Below are 6,114 nucleotides of genomic sequence, written 5' to 3'. Positions count from 1 at the left end.
CAGTTTAGGATAAGCAGGTAAGGTATGAAAGCAGGTAACAACAACGGGCTATGCATCAGAGTAGGATCATCCAGAAAGCAGTAGCAGTTCTAATGCAAGCATGAGGGGAAAGAAATGGGCGATATCGGAATGCTCAAGGGAGGTTTGCTTGCCTGGAAGATCTGCTGTAAAGGGAAAAGAGTCGTCGACGTAGTCGATCACAGGGGCGGCATCGGTCTCGGGGTCTACCAGAGAGAAGAGGGGAAAGAAATAGTAAATACATAGCAAGCAAGTGCATAACAGGACAACAAGTCGATAGGCAGAGCTAGGGTTGTCCTAACGTAGTACTACACGTTGCAGACGGAGGGGATAAACATCCGAGGATGAATCCCCGGTGTTAGACGAATTCCGACATATGAAAGAGAGGGAACGGTTCCATATTCAGCATGCTAGGGGCATGTGACAGGTGAATGTATCGCGTATTCGGATTCGTTCGATTTTTCGGAGCAACTTTCATATAGAAAACATTTTCATCCGAGCTACGGTTTAATTGCTATGATTTTTCAAGGATTAAAGCATTTCCATAAATTATTTAAATTGACAGAAAAGGAAATATGACATCAGCATGACGTGTTGATGACGTCAGCAGTCAACAGACTCGCTGACCAGGTCAAACCTGACCTATGGGTCCAGTGGGACCCACATGTCAGCCTCAGTTAGTCTAACAGTGCATTAAACTAACAAATCTAGGTTAATTATGTAGGGGGCCGCGTGTCAGTGGCTAATTAGCTGATTAGATTAGGTTTTAACTAAAACCGAGTTAACTAACTTAACTAAACGGGACGGGCCCACTGGTTAGTGGCTGCAGCACCAAGTCAGCATAGTTGACCGGGGTCAACGGGTCAGTTGGGGCCCCTGGGACCCACCGGGCAGTGGCCCTGGGGGTGGCCCCCAGTCGGCCACGTCGGCGCGGCCAGCGTTCAGCCGTCGGCGACACAGAGAGGCGGCAGAGGCGCTCGGGAGGCCGGATTTCGCCTACAGGGGGCCAAAACGGACGCAGTCGACGCCGTTCGAATGGGAGCGGCGAGCCGCAGCTAACCGTGGTGGTGGCCGGCCCTGGGGCGGCCGGAAACGGCATAGGCGTGGAGCACGGGCGGTGGTGTCCTTTGGGCGCTTGACGACGATGGAGTTTCGGGACACGGCTTGCCGCGCGGAGCGGCTCTACGGGCGGCTGGTGCTCGCGCGGATCCATTGCTGCAGTCGACAGTAGGCGGAAGGCGACGAGCTCACTGGAGACGAGCTCGCGGCGGCGGCCGAAGCACTGGCCCATCGAGGACGGCGCCAGGGGAAGTGGGAGGAGTAGCGGGTGCGTGCAGTGGGTGCAGGCGGAGGTGCTGAGCATGGTCGGCCGCGAGCTCTGCGAGCCGTGGCCACGGCGGTGAGCACCACCGCGGCGACAAGCTCGTGCACGACGGAGGGAAGCAACTACGGGGGGAGAAGAGAGGCGTGAGGAGAGGGGAAAGGAACCGAAGCTCACCGGGAAGGCACAAGGAGGCCCGGCGACAACTTAGTAGCGGCAGGGGGTGGCCGGAGTGTACGGCGACGGCGACGACCGAAGCGGAGGAAGGTGGCGATCCGGCGAGGCAGAGGGGCTCCGAGGTCCGTGGCGTGGTCACGGTCGTCCTGGTCGAGGATGAGGGGGTCTCCTGTACGCAGGCGGACGGAGGACGGCCGCTGGTGGCCACACGCACGATGAGGCCGCGGCGATGGCTACGCCTGGGTCGACGCGGCGCGGTAGATCTGGGGGAGGGGGAAGAGATAGGAGTGGGAAGCCAGGAGGGCGACTGGGTGGAAGAGAGCGGGGAGGAGCTCGAGGAGGTGCGGCTGTCGCCCTTATCCCCTCAGGGCGGCACTGGCGAGGTGGTGTGGCGGGGACGCGCGGGAGGAGCCCCGGTTGGCTGAACAGGGGAGGAAGAGAGCGACCGGGGGAGGTGGGCCGCCTAGGATGGGCCGGCTGGTCTGGATGGGCCAAGGCCCAGGGAGGCAGGGGCTTTCTCTCCCCTCTGCTTTTCCTTTTTCTTTTTGTTTTGTTTCTAAAGCTCATTTCTTTTTACAAAAAATGCTTTGCAATATTGAGCTTCCAAAAGTGGTTCTGTAAAATGTGGGACTTGGCCAAATAAACACATTACAATATTTGGCACCTGCCACAAAAAGTTTGGGAGGAGTTTGAATTGATTTGGAGTTTTCACAAATGGAAAAGCATTTAAAAATGCTGATTTGGAACTGCTTTAATTCCCAGGGGAAAATAGCTATCTCAAATGATGTTAAATCACTCATGACATTTAGTTAGTGAATATTTGCAACCCAGCGAACATTTTTGTTTTACTGTTTGGAGAAATAATTTATTTGACTTTATTTTAAAATTGAATTTGAATTGGTTTTGAATCAAAGTGAGATTAGCAACAGTAACAGTGATGACTTGGCATCATTAGTAGGGGATTATTGTAGCTTGACACTGGGGGTGTTACAAATCTCCTCCACTACAAGAAATGTCGTCCCCAGATTTAAGTGGGGAAGTAAAGAGTAACTTCGGAGAACTGACCCTTATAGGGTTAATTATCTAGTGAACAATTCAGGGAATGAGGCAGAAGTATCTCTCGAGCTGAAACTTAATAAACATCGAGAGCAAAGTATGAAGGTACAATAGGAAGTTTCATGCGAATGGACAAATTGATACCTGAACAGAGTGTGAGAAAGGGGTTCAGAGCATCGGAAATAGATCATCTCTCGAAAGGTGGTCGTGACATGATACGAAGCCAGTTGCAAGAATATTTCAGAATCAAGATATACAGGAGAGTCAAGTTTCGATCCTGTGGGACTGTGGGTTATGGGCCCACCATGTGGGTTAAAAGTAGAAAGGGTGCTAGCATTTGCACGGTCATGATAGCAAGGCATCTCAGAGGGTAGCCTGTCAGTTATGTCGGCAACAACGTCGGTACCAAGGGCGAGGGATGAAGAGAACCATTTTCCTGCTCGTTGAACGAGGCGGGCCATTAGGCAAAGTTCTCGTCCATCGGTGGCTACCGGGATGTCATCAACAATAGTAACAGGGTCTTACTGATAGAGTGATACAACGAGGTGTTTACATAAGCAGGGAAATATTACTGCTTATATAATTTAGATCACAATAAGGTTTAAACAAACCAATGGAAAGGAAAATGTAATTGTCAGATTAAACAGAACAATGGAAAGGAAAATGTGTTTAAACACATAATTCAGGGGTATATCCTTCCCAAGAACAAGCAGAGCATGATATCCATGACAGGATAGAAGTATAAAACCAATTAGGTAAGGGAGAAGAAAATTCATGACATTACCCATACAATGGTGTTTAGATACTTGATAAAGAAAATTTAGTATCATGCTTCAAATGTTCTTATTGGAGATCGTATTACCATAGACATGCTTCGAGATAGCGTTGACATGGTTTCAAGCAAAGGTCAGACTTTGGATACACCAAGGATCCATCAGAAACAACTTAGAAAATAAGTCACACTATTTTAGCAGGGAAAAGATGAGGGTGTGGTCGACGGGCTCAGCCACAACCCATCGACATGCCAAAAAGGATGTATTCCCAAAGTTAATATGATCAAGTTTGTGTTGGGGGGAGACAAGAATGTTGTTGATGCTGACACAAGTCATCGAGAGGCAAGGATGGTATTTCTAGCCATGAATTCAGTTGACATCTCTGAAGAAGCCAAAGTGTTGACGGTGATCAAGACAAATTTTTTCTAGAGACTCTAAGAAGATGCCACCGAGCAGAAACGGAAGGATGAAGTGAAAGGCTATGAGAACCACGGATTCGACACAAGCTCAAAGTCAAGCTTGTTGTTCGAGGTGAAATGATAAGATGAGGAAGATCGGCGTAAGCTTAGCTCATCATCGGAAGTTGCTCCGGGCATAAGGATCAGGTAGCACAGTTAAGAAGTTGACAAGATAAAAAATATAGCCGATCAGGCTAGGAATGATGTGATGGGGCATAAAGCTTCGCAGTATCAAGTACTAGGTGTAATGCCAGAAGGCAAATCAGAGTAGAGGTTGGATGGGGGAAATGATTAGCAGAGGATAGGTAATTTTAACTTACCCAGTGAATGAGATCAAGGAGGAAATATGGTCGAGACCATAACTGCAAGGGATCCAATTTACGATACCGGAAGAATATTCAAATGATTAAATATCCTTGCAAGAAGCTTTCATGATAAGTCCCACACCGTGTCCGTGGGCATGAACACAAGGTTCAGGGTCGACTCCCACTTCTACAATGCATAACCTTTCATTTTACTTCTCGCTCTTGATGAAGCTGTAGTATTGAAATTTTATCTGACGAAAAGCCAGTAGAGTATAACCCGCATAACTTTTGAGTTCACGCAGATTAGGGAAGGCACAATTTCAACCCATCGATGCATCTTAGGAGCATATGTCATAAATTTCAAGAGTAAATAACACAAACTCGGGAGTAGAGCATGTTTGAGAAAGCAGAGGATACAATTTACGAAAAGCATTGTGTATCCGAGGAAAGTATCACAATCTTATTGAATAAGAAGGATGTTGTCGGATAAAATCCGAAAAAGGGGTCTGGTAGTCCACAAGGGATTTGATGTGAGCATCAGTATTCAACCAGAGGAAGAAAGAATACAAGGAGATCAGATTATAGAAACAACTGACTAACTCAAAGCTCAATTGCAAAGGAATTATGAATTCCAAGACAAGGGATCAGAAGCAATGCTTTTATTAGGGATGGATAGGTAGAATAGCCTTAGGGGTACAATCGATGGCGATTAGATTGGTCGAGATCCATCACATGTTAGAATGACGTCTGAGCCGGAAGGATGAATTCTAGGATCTGATTGAGGATTGCGAGCATTCGCAACATATTGTATCAACGGACTCAAAATGATAATGACCAAGGCTGACAATAAGATTACTAGACTTATGGTATTAACCATAATGCAAGCAAGCAAGAAATTCCAGAACAATAGGCTGTTGAGGATTTTCACAAGAATGGATGGTATTACGAAGACTTTTGTGAAGTACATGAATCAACTGAGGATGAGCGGATACTCGATAGGTGCACCAAGTTATCCTTAGGGGTATTCAGATGACAAGGAACTACAAGGCAGTAAGGTCAAAGGATTCTCAGAAAAAGGAGAGCAGTTCAGGGCATCTTGTAATAACAAGATCAATGGGTTAGAATGTAAGATTGGCAAGTGTGTGTAGTTATCCATAAGTATATTTCGGTGGTAGGGAATTGCAAAGGCAACAAGCACAAAGTCTCGAGAGAATATCGTAGAGTATCTTCGGAATCTTCTGTTGCAGCAGGCGATCATCTGAAATAAGGGGCTCTCCGGGCAGATGTGATCACGAGATCCTAATGTTCGAGTTAGTAAAACCATTTAACCCGAATAGAAGAGAGATTAGAGTCCCAGAGTATAGACGAGGAATAAAAGATCCTAATACCACTCAATTGGCGACGTGGGCCCGTAAGACACACAGCCAAGTTAGTAAAACGGTTTTCGGTTTCTAGACTCAACTACGGCCAAGGAGTTGGAAAGGGGGGATCCTACAGGCAGTCGGCTCTGATACCAACTTGTGACACCCTCGATTCAATCGTACACTAATCATACACACAAATGTGTACGATCAAGATCAAGGACTCACGGGAAGATATTACAACACAACTCTAGACACAAATTAAAATAATACAAGCTTTATATTACAAGCCAGGGGCCTCGAGGGCTCGAATACATAAGCTCGAATACACAAGAGTCAGCGGAAGCAACACTATCTGAGTACAGACATGAGTTAAACAAGTTTGCCTTAAGAAGGCTAGCACAAAAACAACACTGATCGAAAAGGCAAGGCCTCCTGCCTGGGAGCCTCCTAACTACTCCTAGTCGTCAGCGACCGTCACGTAGTAGTAGGCACCCTCGGGGTTGCAATAGTCATCAGTGGTCTCGTCTGGCTCCTGGGATCTGTCATTTGGTTGCAACAAACGGGTATGGGAGAAAAGGAGGTAGCAAAGCAACCGTGAGTACTCATCCAAAGTACTCGCAAGACTTACATCAGATCTAAACT

Source organism: Triticum dicoccoides, chromosome 4A (genome assembly GCF_002162155.2).
Source record: "Triticum dicoccoides isolate Atlit2015 ecotype Zavitan chromosome 4A, WEW_v2.0, whole genome shotgun sequence".
Classification (NCBI taxonomy): domain Eukaryota; kingdom Viridiplantae; phylum Streptophyta; class Magnoliopsida; order Poales; family Poaceae; genus Triticum; species Triticum dicoccoides.
Note: the sequence above shows the minus strand (reverse complement) of the source record.